General features: G+C 43.2%; 1 protein-coding gene across 11 annotated transcripts in view; it reads right to left on the bottom strand.

The window, feature by feature from the left end:
* Nucleotides 1-17,427, bottom strand: part of PPP2R2B (protein phosphatase 2 regulatory subunit Bbeta) — a 515,907-nt gene that overhangs the window by 83,145 nt on the left and 415,335 nt on the right. The gene's annotated exons all lie outside the window — the stretch shown is intronic.

Here is a 17,427-nt window from a genome sequence, read left to right as displayed (position 1 = left end):
AAAAAAAAAAAAAAAAAACACAACAACAACAAACAAAAAACAAAAGACAACCAAAACAAAACACCTTACAAAAAAAAGACACAGGAAGGCTAAGCAGAATTTGTCCAAATGTTACAGATGAAAGTTATGTGATCTATCTCGACAGGGGAAACTACTTGCAGAAACGGAGGTGCATAAGGACTATTAGGAAAATGGAACCACAGTGAAGTTCAGCATGTAAACAAATAAAGGTGGCAGACAGACCTCTCTTCCTTTACAAGGGGAACCTGCTGCTGTCTGTCCAGGTTGGAGTGTTCACTTAAGGCTCTCTTGTTAATTTCCAAGTCTTTGAAGGGGTCTGACTCAAGACTCTCCCCAACTATTTATTTTCCTTCATGAGAACTGTCTGGTTTAAATTGACATTCTTTTCTAGATATATTTATAGGTATATATTTTTTTTGTCTTTAATTATAGAAAAGGAGATAACCCAGCTCTTGAGTTATGATACCAAATATAGGGAAGCATTTTCATTTTTCAAGGTGCAGATTTAGGCAAGCTAAGTTTACAGACTGTTTGGAATTTCAATCTCTCAACATATAAGGCCCTTGCAAATGCTTCTGCTCATATATATTTTTTCCCCTCCCTAGAAGGGACCAGTGCCAATAAAGCTCATCTCTTCCTGAGTTATAGCTTTTTCCCTTCTGATAATCAGTAAGAATTATGCAAAGGCATAGCGTTGTTAGCAAACAGAAAGAGAGAGCAATCTAATTCCACCTGATCATTTGGCCTGGCACATTGTTTTTCCAGAACATATCTTACCACAGATGCTGGCAGTGTGGTTTCTATAGAAAAGCAGTCCAATTAAGGGGAAAATTTCTGCTAGGTCAATTTTAATGTCTAATGTTGAATTTGAATTTGTGAATGTGAAACAGATTAATAATGAGCTTGTGTTCCCTTCTCGGTGGTGAAGACAAAGGAGAAAATAGCAAAAGAACTTTTTTTGGCTGTTTTTTAAGGAAACGTGACATGCATGGAAGGTTTTTCTTCATTGCTAATAGAAAATAAAGAGAGAAGGTCTAACATCTGACAGTGGATCCTTTGACCTAGGGAGACAATTCTGCACTTTTGGTGACTGATGGTTGGAGGGTGAGGCAGAGAATCTAAAAGAAGATTTGCCACCAGAGCCCTGAGCCAACTTTTAGCAACCTTGCGGGGAACTATTATTGTGCTATTATCCCAGAAGCCACTCACAGCAGATGGCTGCAGCTTCTTGTCTACAAAGAAGTGCTTACTGCTAAGCACATCACTTTTCTCAGCCCCGTGACAACTTAAAAGTTCACTGGTCTTTCAGAAAAGGGTATTACAGCACGGGAACACACCTCGACTTTATCCACAGAGACTCAAACTGAGTTATTCTCCATTATCTCCTTATCTTCACTTACAGGTTTTTATTTTTTTTCCTTCTCAGAGTCTGTCATGTATGTATATATTTATGAATCTTTAATGGGTATATCCTTTAGGCCAGTGATAGGACCATTCACTGATGAGCCTTAGTATTGAGGTTGATGTGGTTAGGCAGATGAACTCTGGTCATTTGATCAAGTTAGAAGTCTCTCCCTTCCTACCTGTCCTCAGAACTGTATGCTTACAGGGGCATCTGGGTGGCTCAGTTGGTTGAGCGTCTGACTTTGGCTCAGGTCAAGATCTTGCGGTTCGTGGGTTTGAGCCCCGTGTTGGGCTCTGTGCTGACAGCTCAGAGCCTGCAGCCTGCTTAGGATTTCGTGTCTCCCTCTTTCTCTGCCTCTCCCCCGCTCATGCTCTGTCTCTCTCTCTCAAAAATAAATAAATATTAAAAAAAAAAACTGTATGCTTCCATCCAAAAGCAACAACTGGGGTCTACCCATTATCTCTCTGTTGTGAGGATTCCTCATTTTCAAACTGGAGCCAGCTACCTATTATCAAATGGTTAATGCTAAAAGCCAGATCCTATGCCAGTATTGTTTTCTGATAAGAAGTACTATGATGTAGGTATGTTATCGATGATAAAATCAATACTTTCAGAGCTTAATAAAAGGCCCAAAGCCTTACAATGACAGAGCTGGGATTTGAATCCAGAGCTATTACTCTAAAGACTGCTATACTAGACTTTTATACCGCTATATGAGACTCTCTCCCAGAACAGTTCCAACCGTGGGCCTCCCTCCCTTACCAGAGGGTAAGTAGAAATAAGTCAGCCTCACATTTCTTCTGGCAATAAGAACATTTTGCTCACACATTCTGAACAAACAAGCAATTATTCTGTTTTATTTTAAAGTATCCATGTGACTTGTTCCTTCAGCTCCCACATCCCTCTGTGTACTGTCTTGACTCATATTTTGGGTTTGTCCACAGAAAATAAACTGCATTTCGAAGTCCTGGGGAATTTAAACTGGCAGCCAACACATTTTGGGCTGTGTTGTGATTCTGAAGATATGCTTCTTTTTAAAATACATGAAGATGGAAAAAAAGAACAGTCCCACTGGCAAGAGGAATATGTGAGCTTGACAAACACACAGTGGCCCTTCTAATGCAGGTGCCACTGACCAAAGTCCCTCGCAAAAGCCCTGGGGACTGGGTCCATCCTGGAATGAATGAGTTTCCACCCCAGTTTTGTATACCCAGAAGAAGCAGAAGGCAGCATTTCTGTAGATGTGCTGTACAAGTTAGTAGTTTGGGTTTACTCAGGGCTTTGGGTTACTCAGGGCTTCTCCAAATGGAGTGTTCCAGGCCCTCACATTTTGCTAGCTACTTGGTAATTCAGGGAACATAAAAGGAAATGGATATTTGGCTAATGTCCAATCAATTTAAGCTTTTACATTTTTATTGAGGATCTTCAGACTTGCTGTCTTTCAATCATTTTTTTCAGTTTTATGTTGTTTTCTGTCCCTAGATAGACTTTGATATCCTGGACTATGGGGGCAGCAGGGTAGCCATGGTTGATCCTTGACTATCTTGGAGAGTTCTGGCCAGTGAATGGGAGAAGGAAAATGATGACAATAACCATGATTACTATGGCGATTAGAGAAATCGAGGTAAATCGAGGGCCACACATGGGAAATCGAGGGAAACTGAGGACCACACAAAGAACAAACACAAGACCAAACATGCTCTCCTTTGGCGTCTGGGAAAGCTGTGGAGGCTGATCTTGTTAGATGAGTGATAAGAGCCCTCGGTAAATGCCAGAGAAGCAAACTGCCCCTTCCTGGAGCCGGTGGGCATTTGTCTCTGTCATTCCTCTGGGCACGGGGCTCCATTCTCTCTGCATGGATAGCAGAGCAAATCCTGCTTTGGAGGCAGACGAGAGCTTTTTAAATGGTTCTGCACTGCTAACCAACCTCGGTCACTTTTTTCTCTCTGGCCCAACTCTTGCATGGAAAATTGAGGTAATGATTTATATGTTGTAAGCAGTTCTGACAGGTACACTCTGTCTTGGCTTCCTCCAGCCTCAGGACTAATCGGAAGCTTATCTTTTCCTTTGTGTAATAGGGAGCTGTCAGGTTCTATGACCCTCCAAACAATTCAATCACTCACAAGAGGATTCACCTTGGAGGGAGGATGCCTTCATATTGGAGAAGGTCCGTGGAGGCCATGCCCTGACATGTATCAAAACAGTGGCAGTCAAAGGGCTGGAGGGCAACATGGCCACACTGACAAGATGCCATTTGCTTCTTCAACTTAAACGCTTCCTATCTTCCAGGAACTTCCTGGTTTGTGCCGACAGCTTTTCTACCATGATGTACACCCTGTCTTGGGTGCAGAACCTTTAGCTATGTGAGCAAAGAAGGGCTGTTTCCAAAAATGACCACTGCAGAGAAGAAAGGGCTTGCACCACTCTTGGGAGTCAAGAGCAACTTCCTTAGTAAGGTCTATGATGCCCAATGGTCTGGCCATGACCTGCCTGCCTTGTCACCTGCACCTCGCTGGTACCACCTATCTCCCTGTGCTCAGACTTTCAGGCACTCTGGCCTTCATTCCATCTCCTGGTCACCTGTGCAACTTCCCACCTCATGGCCTTACTCTCTGCTCTCTCCAAATGGATCAAATTCTCTGGTCTGTTCTCCTGTGTACCATCCACCTCTCTTCTGCAGCCCCCACCTGGTGTCAGTTTCACATTAGGGGGCATTTGATTCACACCCTTTCCAACCAAAAGAGACAGTAAGATCCTTGAGGGCAGGAACTGGGCATTCATGTTCACTGCTTCAAGTCCAGGGCCCAACGTAGTGCCTGGCTTCCAGCAGGGACTCAAGAAGTACTTGAAGAATTATGGAGAAAATGAATAAGAGACCTGGGTGGGGCATCTGTTCTTAGTTGATTTGACCATTACCTAGGGCAAAGGCATATTTAATCAGGACTGATGTGACAGTCAACTGTGAGTTCATGTGCAGAGATGAGTTTACTGTGGGAAAGAACAGTGGTGACCAAATATGGCTTTGTCACTTCTGACTCAATATCTAACCTTATTAGTCCTACACTCGTTGATAATCTTATGTTCCTCTGCCACTCCCTGCCCCCTCCCTGCCCACCTCACCCAGAATGCTTTTCTCAGATGCTCTTTGAATTTGGAGAGCAAATGATTTTATTTTATTTTTTTTAAGTGAAGCTTTCAGATGTTTCTAAACATCTGCTTTTTGGTACCAAAATGGGATAATTTAAATTTGCACCCCTTGTGTCTAGATGTTTCAACATTAAACAGACAATGCCCTTATTTAATTCAAAGTTGCAGAACCCTAAACCCCTGAAATAATGAGAGGAAGTGGAATCACAGAGCAGATAAAAAATGCTGAGAAGGAGCTCAGGCAGAGTTGAAATATACCACAGGACTGACTGTAATACCAAGCATAGACACAGGAAGTGGGTGCCATTATGCTTTGACATAAAAGTGCATAACCACCTAGTTTCTCACTGATCATCATCCCCGTGAGGGCACACACGTCTATCTATGACTGCAGATGTGGAACCTTCTTTTCATACATGCAGATTTGACAGATGTTAAGCTACACAGAAGGAAACGTGTGAACAGCGATGTTTTCTAGATTGGCTAATGCAGCATTTCTGCCTCAAGAGGTCTTTACGACAATGGGATAAAACCTCCATTGTCAGACAGTTGAAAATCATTGCTTTTGGGAAGCCAGATACTATGGTGGTTAAGAGTGGGGGAGTCTAGTGTCAGAGGACCAGGGTGCGCTCTGGTTCTGCCACTTGCTAGTGAGCAAATGTGCACAAATTGCTTTCTCTACATGGAGCAGTTTCCTCATCTGAAACGGCAACAACGGTTTTAAGCTCATGGGGTGAAGGTGAAAATTCGAGGGGAAGCATGCAAAGTGCCTGGTGCTGTATCGGGCACTAGTAAGTGCTCAGTTAATGTTAATGAACTTGAAAGTCAAGAGGGAGCCTCTATTAAGAATCGTTCCTCATCACATTCTATGGCTGGAAGGCAGTAAGAACTTAATGAAAATGCTGCCAGGTGAACCTCTCCTTGGCTCGACCCAATTCTTTCAGAGGGCATTTCCCAAAGTGGGGTCCAGAGAGGTGCTATTTGAAATAACAGATCCACAAACTGTTTGTTGTTACGTCTGTGATAACATAAGAAGCTAAAGACAGAATCGAATCAATGCATGGCTTCATTCACTGATAAGGTGTGGCTATAGAAAACTAAAGTGTCCGCTGAACTAGAAAGTGGCTTGGTGATGTGATGATTCATATTCTGGTGCCTTATCTATAGACTGCCACTGGGCCAAAGACCACATTTTGAGGAGAATGTCATAAAGAAAGGGATCCCATGAACTGAGCAAAGGGCTTTTCATGGTCAATGAAGCTGGGTGGAAAATACCTCATGTATCTTTCCTAGAGTTTGACGGCATGTATCCGTATATTAAAGGTCTCGAGAAATCCTGAAATATGTCTGTTTAAATGTGTTTAAGTGAGAGTTTCCCCATATATTCTTGAGCAAGAAACATTTGTGAGAATGAATGTGTATAGGTTTTTATCACTACCTTTAACATTTTTTTGGTAAAGAACATGAGCCCAACTCATCATCTGATCACAACAAATTAAGTAAGTAAATACAAATTAACACCTTTCAGGTAGAAAATTCCTTTCTTGTGGCTCAATTATTTTATGGAAACCAAAGAATTAAATACATATTTTTTTTCCGTTTATAACCATCTCTTTTTTTTTAATTTTTTTTTTCAACGTTTATTTATTTTTGGGACAGAGAGAGACAGAGCATGAATGGGGGAGGGTCAGAGAGAGAGGGAGACACAGAATCGGAAACAGGCTCCAGGCTCTGAGCCATCAGCCCAGAGCCCGACGCGGGGCTCGAACTCACGGACCGCGAGATCGTGACCTGGCTGAAGTCGGACGCTTAACCGACTGCGCCACCCAGGCACCCCTATAACCATCTCTTTTAACATGCAAGTACCCTTAGGTTTTCCTCCAACCAGTTTCTTATGTACCCAACCCCCAAAGTATCTTTCTGTACATTAACCTCTAGGGAAATATTTAAAATCTTTTTCTCAGGTAAGGACAGCAATGCAAAATGCTTACCTTCATGTACCAGGTAAAGCCTGGCTTACAACATACTAGGATCAAAGGGACTATATCTTCTATTGAACTTGATTCCAAACCCATTTGTGTTAATTATTTTCTACAAAAATCTTATGCATCATGAGCAGATGCCCTAGAATTTTTGTGAATTCAAATTAGTTCTTTGCATAAGCTGGTAGCAAAAGGGATCTAGGCATATATTTCTGATCTCTGGTTAAGTAAGTCTAACCAAAAAACAACTACAAATCAGTTCTAGGCTTTGCTGACATTCTAAGGTTTCTTGAGCAATGCCCTGCTTGGCATTGTGCCACAAGCACTGCACGCCCACACACGCCCACATGTCACTTTAGGGATTGGCACTCACACCTCTCCTTCTAGCAACAGTGAGCCAGGACCTGGTCCAGGGACAATGTCTTTCCCATCACACTGAAAATTCAGAGAACTCCACCTGAATAATTCAGAAAATGGAGGTACTTTTCTCTTGGAATCATCCAGTTGTGCTGGTATTTTCCATTTACTGTAAAAACATACAGAGAGCCCTTTAAAGGAAAAGACCAGGAAAATAATACTGATAACTTCTCTTTTGAGAAAAACCCACCTGGATCAGTATGAATTAGGTTTGACACAGTGGAGAGATCCTTGCTTGCAGAGCTTAAAAAAGTCCATCAGCCTGCCTCGCCTGGCTAGCCTTACCACATCTCTGAAATTCAAATGAGCTAATGACCAGAGTCAGGAAGAGAATGGCTCAGAGTCTAGAATACTGTCCTGCCTCATGACCAGGCAATCTCAAGATAAACTCTATCAGAGGCCATCGAACACTGCGATTTTCTTCACTAATGTGATTCTTTTCTTTTTCTCATGCTAGTGGACTTCTCAGCTTCCTATTGCCATTAAGTATACATACGGGGAGTGGCATTTACTAGTTCCTACCACATTCCGAAGCCATGGTAGCCTTCCAAAGGGGGTGGGAGAGAGAGACAAAGAGAACTGGATCTTAAATCAGGTATAGGAGTCTGCTTATATTTGCACTTATGTTGGATCTGATTATGACACTGTAAATGCAGCAGAATAAAGGTAGCTTTCAGATGAAAGAAGATATTTATTGTCAGTGAATACACTCTGAATCTGAGGCAGCTTTGGAGAGTCAGTATAAACACACGTTCAGAATAAAGCACAATGGATTACTGGTCTCAGCTGTAACATTGCTTTGAACATTTACAATTATATTCATGAGACTTTCCTGAAACTCTTGGTGTCCAGGTGACAGACAAGAAGGGAGGCGAGAGGAGAAAGGTAATAATGCTGACCATGTACTGTTCACAAGGCATCAAGCTACACACTGTCAGCCTGTTACTCTATTTTATTAGCATGACCTTTATAGGAAGAATGTATAGTGACTTCCATTTTACAGATGATGGCTGACAGGTGGTCAGAGCCCTAGCCCTTTCCTGCAGACACTGCAGTATAGTGTTAAAATCAGACTCTGGAGTCAGTGTGAATCTGGTTAAAAATGCGACTCTGCCTCTTAGCAGCTATAGCCTGTGGGCCAGTCACTTCAGCTCTCTGAATTAAATCTCCTTATCTGTAAAATGGGAATAACAGCACCAGCCACCCCACAGGGCTGCTGTCAGGCTGTAATGAGATGCTGTTTATAATGTGCCCAGTGGAAAGTCTGGCACACAGTATGTGTTTAATTAATGTCTCAATAGTGTTAAGTTTTAGAGTACCCTGGCCATCAGATAGGCTGCCCCCTAATTCCACAAGGAGTAGGATGGGAAAATAACTTGAGTTTTACAATTATTATTATTTTTTTTTTAGTTTATTTTGAGAGAGAGACAGAGAGAGCGAGTAGGGGAGGGGCAGAGAGACAGGGAGAGAGGGAATCCCAAGCAGGCTCTGCACTGTCAATGTGGCGCCCACCACAGTGCTTGAATTCACAAATAGCAAGATCATGACCTGAGGTGAAATCAAGAGTTGGATGCTCAACTGACTGAGTCACCCCGGTGCCCCCAAGAACTTGAGTTTTAAAGGGCAGAACCACTCACACACAACCTCACTGACGTGCAGAAGCTTACTCCAAATCAAATCACAAATCACTTTATGGAAACTTAGTGTAGTGCCAACTTTGTTTTGATAGTAAAGATTACCCTCAGATTATCCTGTATAGAACCTTCAGGTGAGGAAGAGAGAAGAAGACAAAGAAGACAAAGAAAATGAAACCAGAGAACCTTGACCTTGGAACGGACCTTTGAGGTCATCATGCCAATGGCCCTCGAACCCAGGTGGTCTTTGGGACTGCCCGGGATACAGCTGAGAGGGGAGAAGATCCCCTGGCTTTGCTCCTGCATGTTCAGAGTCAGTGATCTGGGGATAACTGAAGACGTTCCCAGAGTCTGATGATCATCCCTGTTTGGTAAACCGTGACCTAGTTCCATGTATCTTTCCTGCTCCACCTTCTCCCAAAACAAAATGGAAAACTCACCTGTGCCCAAGGCACCAGCAGCTTCTACAGATTCCTTGACAGGTTGTTCTCTAGAGTTACTGCTTACTCAGAGTTTGCTTTACAATGAAGAGTCAGATGAGTATACCAGATATTCTCCTTTAATGCAAGCGGAAGGATAGTAAAAACATGAATTCAAGTCCAAACACTACCACCTACCAACTGTGTGGCCTCAGGCACATTGCTTAACCTCTCTGACTTCAGGTCCCACATCTCTAAGATGAGGTTTGTTTCAGTAGCTACATGATAGGTGTAGCTCGAAGATTAAGTCAGCCAATACAGCAAATGCTCACAGCATGTCCTGGAACACAGCAAATGCTCAATCAATGTTTGCTGCCCTTATTCCCATTCCAATGGAATTGGTTCCTTTGCCTAACACTGCACACAACTAACACTGTCTCACTAAACATTAGCCAAAGAACAGGAGAGGGACATCCACAACCCTCACCCCCAAGAGGCGAAACGTGTGAAAACACAGAGGCTTGTCAGGAGGGTAGTGCCTGAGGCTCCTGTGGAGTGCTTTCTGATCCCATAACTGAAACCCCATGACACACACAGATACAATCAGATAATGATGGCAATCAATAATGATAACAGAAATTATTATTTATTTTCATAAACACAGACTATGTGCGTCCTGCTGAGGTACACACATCACATGCCAGCATTCGCTTTCAGGGCAGTCAATCAATGGGAAATCTCAATATCCACCCGCGGAGGCAGGAGGGGGAGGGATGGAGGCAAGGCTGAGAAATGACCCCCACCAGAGTGACACATTCACACAGTTAATCTGATCCAGGGGGCCATCCGGGGGCCATTGCAGGCCTGTGAATATGGAACAGGCTTGATTGATTTTCACTGCAGTAGCTAAACTCTTCATTGTTATTTGCAACAAATATAAGGAAAGGGGAGATGAAACTGTAAAAGGATTGGATATTAAGTCCCCAGAGCAGCAATAAATCACAAAATGAAGTCTCGAAAAATTAAAAATGGGCAGGGGGAGGCTGTATCTGTGTCCTAAGAGGCCTTGGCTATCAAAGCATAAAACCAAAATTAAAACCTGGGCAGTGATGGCCGATTGCGACTCATCCTGTAACTTGCCCTAAAAGTGGCCTGGGCTCACCCATCCTCCTGGAGTGAGCATCACCATGTGGGCATCACAGAAGCAGCAAGAAAACCTGGGGTTGTGTCTGCACAAAGCACAAAATGTCTGCTTCTCGAGCCTCAGTTTCCCCCTTTGATAATGGGGAGAATTACATCCATACCAGTAGAAAGAGGAATGTATCTATTCATGTCCTTCTTGCCATCCAGGATCCTGGGGAGCATCAAATGAGATCCCCAGCTTGAAAGAACATCTATCCTTCAAGATGCATCCTGGAAACTCCATCCCAATCCTGCACCTCTTCCCTAATGTTCTTTCCCCAACATGGCACATTTCTGTGCTCTTCTTAGGACATTTATCCTACCCAGTGTTTCTCAAAGGGTGGCCCAGGCATCTCATGCATCAGAACTACCTGGGGGTTTTCCAGGAGGGGTCTCATCAAAGACATCAGTTGGTACCATTCAGACTTCCTAAACCAGAATCCCTAGTGATAAAGCTAAGGACTGTGTGCTACAGAGCATACCAGGTGCCCTTGAAGCACTCTGCAGTTTAATAACTACTGCTTCAATTAATTCCATGTTGCACCCACTTGCATTGGTCCCCTCCTTTCTCTCGAGGAAAGGGAGTGTGTTTCACTCATCTTTGTGAGATCTACTTGGTAGTATGTACTTAGCACGGTGCTTGACACACAGTGGGCACTCAGTAAATAGGATACAAATACATTAAAAGTTCTACGTGTCAGATGTTATCACCCTTATTGTTGTCGGGATAATGGACCACGTAATAAATAGTCCTGTGTAATGGTAACTGGTAAGACCTCTGGGGTCAGATAGACCTGCACTCCATTCTTGGCTTTGCCACTAATTATCTGTGGGGCTTTAAGCCAGTACTTACCTCCTTGAGCCTCTGTTTACACATCTGTAAAATGGGCATGATGCTTAAGGCATAGAATTGTGATGAAGAAAGAATTGTAAAACATATATTACACAGCTCAGCCCAGAGTCTGTCACTAGGGGAGGCTGAACAAATGTAGTGGCTATCAGTACACTTAAACCACTGGTCTATTTAATCAGTTCTTTAGAAAACAGATCAGGTAGTGAAACTAGTTGTTTCACAGAAAGAATCATTTCTGGGAAAACAGCTATTCTGTGTAGTCAGCCTTACTAACCCCATGACCTGTTAGCCACAGTCCCTGAGAAGACCCTTTCAGAATTCAGAGCTAGCAAACGCTCTTGCTGACTGGCCATGGTTTTAGACTGTGGGTAGGGGGATATGCAAATAGCCACTAATGAGATTTGCAAACATCAGGATCATTCTATGTGGAAAAACATTAGCCTAGGAAGTCACAGGTGTGTGTCCTGAGGCTGAGAGGAAGACAGAAGTAGTCACCAGCAAAAGGTATGTGCATAAAACAGGATGTCATTTAATCTTTCTGTCTTTAATCTTTCTAAAAAACAGTGCATCCATTGTGTGCCCACCCTGTGGCAGAAAAGCCTTTGTGACCCTCACCCATGTTCCTTCCTCCCTACCAAAGTCAAGCTCATACATTAAGAAAGCTTTGCCCCTTTGGGGCGCCTGGGTGGCTCAGTCGGTTAAGCATCCGACTTCAGCTCAGGTCACGATCTCGCGGTCCGTGAGTTTGAGCCCCGCGTCCGGCTCTGGGCTGATGGCTCAGAGCCTGGAGCCTGCTTCTGATTCTATGTCTCCCTCTCTCTCTGCCCCTCCCCCGTTCATGCTCTGTCTCTCTCTGTCTCAAAAATAAATAAATGTTAAAAAAAAAAGAAAGCTTTGCCCAAGAATTCTGAGAAACACAAATAATGCAAGTGCCCTGCCCTACAATCATGAATTAGTATTTTCTTAGAAGACAGAGGCTATAAGAAATCATTATGAAATCTTGGGAGTCAGATAGACTAGGTTTGAATCCCAGTCCTGGCATTTTCTAGCCATGAGATCTTGGGAGAAATCCTTGTCTACTCTAAGACTCTGTTTCCACTTCTGTGTAATGCATTCAATTAACAAATACATGGCCGACCATGTGCCACACACTCTTCTAGGTGTTGGAGCTGCGGGAGAAAACACAACGTGGTTCCTTTCTCTTGGAGCCTACATTTGAGTGGAGGTGGAGGGGCAGCAGAAAATGGACAAACGGTTTCTCAGGTAAGGATACAAGCTAACAAAAGAGGGGGAGGGTAAAGCCACCGAGAGTGAATGGGAAGATGTGAGTGTGCAATGTTCCCTCTGGTATTCTAGGGGAACTTCTCTGAGGGAGGAAGGCTCTGGATGGTCCAGAGAGAATAACAGAATGTCCCTGGCAGAGTTACTGTTAGAACTACTTGGTACAGAGATGTGAAACGCAGCACCTGGCATATAGTAAGCATGTAATAAATGGCTATTATTATTATTATTATTATTAACATTAGCTGTAAGGAATATTTAGATAAAATCCATTAAAAAACGGGAATTCATTACATCCCCTTTATTTTTGGGAGAGGTTACAGCAAGTCACAGCTTGGTAGATCACACCTTCTGAAATCTCTTTTTATAACTAGTTAAAAAGCAAATTCCAATCTGGCCTAGGTTTCCAGGACACTGGAAGCCAACCATAATGAGGTGAATAATAACTCCAGGCTCATCCTGCAGGGAGAAATATGCTAAGTGTGATTTCTCACCACTCAGCTCCCATCTCAGGCTGATGAAGTTACTTGAACTATGAGTTTCTGTTGCCTAGAAAGGGGCTCTGAGGGTTTCTTACCTCTGGGTATTGGGAGGCTGGGAAAGAAGGGCAGGAAGAATCATGCTAAGTAGAACTGCAGAAGACCTCAGGGTCATTGCTTCTGCATGCTGAGGTCAGAGATGTGGAAACTCACTGTGTATGAACGTGTGGGAAAGAAAGAAAGAGGAGTGGGTGGAAAGGGAGAGAGAGACAGACAGACACTATCCTAGAATAATAATGGCACTAATTAAGAAAAAACATTTCAAATCCTCAAATGTCTGTGTCCAAGTGTAAGATTTTTAGTCCCAGCTCTGGAATAACCAGTTGGCAGACAATGGACAAGTCACTTCTCTGAGTCTGCACCAGGTTTAAGGGCTCAGGTCCAAGAGCAAAGTACGTCAAGATTTGATTCTTAGCCCTGCATGATCTTGGGCATATTACTTAACCTCTGTGAGCTTCATCTGTACAATGAGTATTTAATGGCGAACCATACGTCATGTGGTAGCTAGTGCAGAAAGAGTGTGCAGTATGATGTATGGGATATAATAAATGCTCAATAAATACTAGATGCCAGCATTTTCACCGGCCAAATACTTATCCTTTCTCACTGGCTGTTCTGAAGATGAATCAAGGGATTAGGTGAAAAAAAAAACCACTTTGTGATATAAATGGCATTTTATAGCTATAAGGTGTTATTATTAAATTATCATTATGATTATTGCTTTCAATGTTATGATACTGAGCAGGAGATATGGTTTTCACAGAAGTGCTTCTCATAGTCTCTTTGGGTAATGAGTGACTGGATTGAAAAAGCTATCTTCTATGAAAAAAGGGGAAAAAAATAGCCACATTCTTGCTTTGAAAAGCTGAGCCTCCTAGCACTGAAATAGATCAGGTTCATTACCCAATGAGGATTAATTAGCTGTCGGGTATTATTAAACGTTCTCACTCTCAAGATCCACATAGAACTGGAAACTATGAAAGTGAGCGAGAGGTAATCATTAGACAGGGAAGGGGGGAAAAGCTACAAATGCTGGTAATGCAAATTTTGAGAGAGGAGCATGTTAGTAAAATACAGGCTGATTAATATCACGTCAGCTCAGTTTCTGTTTGGAGTCATTGTTCTGAATCCCAGGTCTTCAGAGTTGCTTGGGTTTTTTTTTCTTCTACTACTGGGATCAAAAAGGAAAGGAGGCTGGCCTTTTCAGTGTTTTCATCCAAGAATGCTGCAGGGTGGATGATTACACCGAAACACAGTATATTTGAAAGCCTAGGAAAGTAGATGGGGTGAAATTGAATATGGGTAATTACAATATTATAGCAAATGTGTCTCTCAGGTTGGTACAATAACTATAGAAATGATTGAAAAGTAGCGGAGGCTCATAAAAAATGATAGCTCAGGGGAACCTTAAAAGATGATAGAATCCAGTGACCACAGACCTACTGTCTTAACTATAGGGGCTTGTGTTAAAGATGTCCATTCCTCAAGATCACTCAATTTGCTAAAGGGAATCACTGGGGCTGGGGCCCAGGGATCTGAATTTGTAACTAGGACCATGGATAAAAAGCATGGACTATGCAGTCCTCTGTGTGGCAGCTTAGAAACTAGCATGGAGAGAAGAAATGTGATTCACTGGCCCAGGGTCACACAGCTGGTTAAGAAGAAAGCAAGAATCAGAACTGGGGTTTTCAAACTTCCAGCCACACCTCAAGGCTTCCTTCCATGTCTGGTATGTGCAAAATCTACTTCGTAACATCACTGTCCCACCTTAGGGAGAATCTCTGCTCTAAAGAAAACATGCACATAGGCCTTCTCTTCATCATGGGGACAACATCTCTGAGTAGCTAACCACAGATGTATGAAGTCCCATAGGATGCCACAGCCAACAGGAATTCATTGTGGGAACTACAGATGGCATCTGAGAAAGTCCATTCACAGAGAAAACAAGGACAAGGTGACATGTGGGCAGAAGTTCATGTCGTGAACCCCCCACTGGCACCTAAGCCATCTGTGTTCCTTATAGGATTGCAAAGTTCCAAGGGGCTACAGATGGTCTTACTCCCTTTGGATAGGCAGCAGACTGTCTGCCACTTATTAGACATCAGTGAAGAGTTTGTGGAATGAATACCACCGTATAAAAAGTATATGAAAAGGACAAGAATATACATTTTTTCCTGTTAGTAGGGAGTAGAAACAGCCATGATAATGATAATGATGAAGATAATATTAAACGGCCAGCAGGGAACTAACATTATTGAGTGTTATGTGTGAGTGACATTGCACCGGCTAACATTTCATCATGCACAATAGAGCATGGGATCCTTGCAAAACTCCTGGGAGGCAGTGAATCCTTGTAATGCACATGGGACTTTGGAGGCATAAAGGGTTTGGTTCATATGACCAACGTCCCTGGCTGGAAAGCAATAGAGCCAAACTTCTAATCCAGGGCAGACTGACTCAAGGTCCATATCTTCACTACTCAACCCTCAGGTCTGCAAAACCTCTGAGAATTTGGACCATCAGCCCACTCTGATACAGAGGACTTGCATGGCCATTCTTCAGGCTGAGGAAGCAGGTTGATGAGACGAAGCTGAGAAGCCAAAGCTTGTTTGCTCAGAAGAAGCTCAAAGAAAAACTAGGTAACCACAAATACTGGGTAAACACATGATAGCCTAGCACTGTGGCCAGCACTGAGCCTGTGCTCAAAAAGTACCCACTGAATAAAGAGAGGAACAAATGAATTAATGAATTAATGAACAAATAAACAAGCAAGGTAACCAGGCACATGCTGATCCTTCAGTTCCCATATCTGCTTCTCAACCCATGGTGACAACCTCTTTTCCCTACATGTACTGCATTGTCTCTCTGATCTCAGTTTTTGGTCTTTAGTAGGGCAGCTGGTATCTGAAAACACATATTTGAAAGGTTTGAAAGTTCCTTGGGGCTAGGGCTGGTCTCAAGATGTGGATCTGGGAATGCTGTACCATTCATAGTATGCACATCTAAAACCAAACTCACCACCAAGCCCTGAACCACTTTACCTTGTATTTAGAGAGCCTTCCCTTAAAAGTTTGCTCTGAGAAATACATTTCTTAAAAATTTTTATTAAAAAAAATTTTTGTAATGTTTATTTATTTTTGAGACAGAGAGACAGCATGAGCGGGGGAGGGTCAGAGAGAGAGGGAGACACAGAATCTGAAGCAGGCTCCAGGCTCTGAGCTGTCAGCCCAGAGCCTGATGCCGGGCTTGAACTCATGAACAGTGAGATCATGACCTAAGCCGAAATCAGACGCTCAACCAACTGAGCCACCAAGGCACCCCTATTTATTTTTGAAACAAGAGTGCGCGTGCGCGCGCGCGCGCGCGAGAGAGAGAGAGAGAGAGAGAGAGAGAGAGAGAGACAGCGAGTGCAAAAGCAGGGGATGGGCAGAGAGAGAGGAAGAGAGAGAATCCCAAGCTAATAGCACAGAGCCTGACAGGAGGCTGGATCCCACAAATTGAGAAATGATGACCTGAGCTGAAATCAAGATTTGGATGCTTAATCGACTGAGCCACCCAGGTGCCTTGAGACATCCATTTTTTAAAAAAAAATTGTTTTTAGGTTTATTTATTTATTTTGAAAGAGAGAAAGAGAGAGCAAGCATGAGCAGAGGAAGGGAGACAGAGAAGAGAGAGAGAATCCCAAGCAGGTTCCACACTGTCAACGCAGAGCCTGACATGGGGTTCAATACCACAAACTGTGCAATCATAACCTGGGCCAAAATGAAGAGTCAGATGCTTAACTGCCTGGGCCACTCAGGTGTCCCCAGAAATCAATTTTTAATACCACTTTCCTATGAGACCTTTTCTGATCTCTAGAACCAAATATAATTTCTTCACCCTTTGATCAAACTGTAACTCTCAGACACTAACTGCATTTAACTTACTCTATTTACTGTCATAAGCATTTTTATAGGAGACCTCCAAGTCCTTTCCTTACCAGACTGTGACTTTCTGGAGGGCAGAAAGGGAGCTACTCAGACTGATAGCAGAGATCATATACTGACTACCAGCCATGGAAGGAGGGCACATTTTTAGTGAAGTATGAGGTTCACCGTTTAAAGTTTAGTAAGTATGAGGTTCACTGTTTCACAGACAGAGAAACTAAACACAAATTGCATGACTCAAGTTCAAAAGGGTTAGGTGACTACATGAGATTCTACGGAGTGGCAGAATTCAAACCCAGGCCTATGAGATCCAGAAGTTCACGTTCTGAACCATGAAACCCCAGCTTGCCACATGGGTCATCCCATCCCCTATGCCTTGAGTACAGAAACATTTTAGAGAACATGAGCACACAGAGGCTAAGCATATAGTAACTCATGGCAGTGGCCACGTGGGCGAGTCCTAGGGGGTTAAAAGAAATGCATGAATCTGTAGTCATCAGAGCCTGGCCCCTGTCTTGCCCCCCCCCCCCCCATCTGCCACCAGACACTCAGACAGGTCGAGCTCCCACTTAACCTCCTTACCTCACATGTTATAGTTGCAACCAACCTCTAGCAGCAACC

Source organism: Herpailurus yagouaroundi, unplaced genomic scaffold (assembly GCF_014898765.1).
Source record: "Herpailurus yagouaroundi ecotype Mexico unplaced genomic scaffold, PumYag 29, whole genome shotgun sequence".
NCBI classification, from domain to species: Eukaryota; Metazoa; Chordata; class Mammalia; order Carnivora; family Felidae; genus Herpailurus; species Herpailurus yagouaroundi.
The sequence above is the reverse complement of the archived record's forward strand: the minus strand, read 5'-3'. Positions and strand labels throughout refer to the sequence as shown.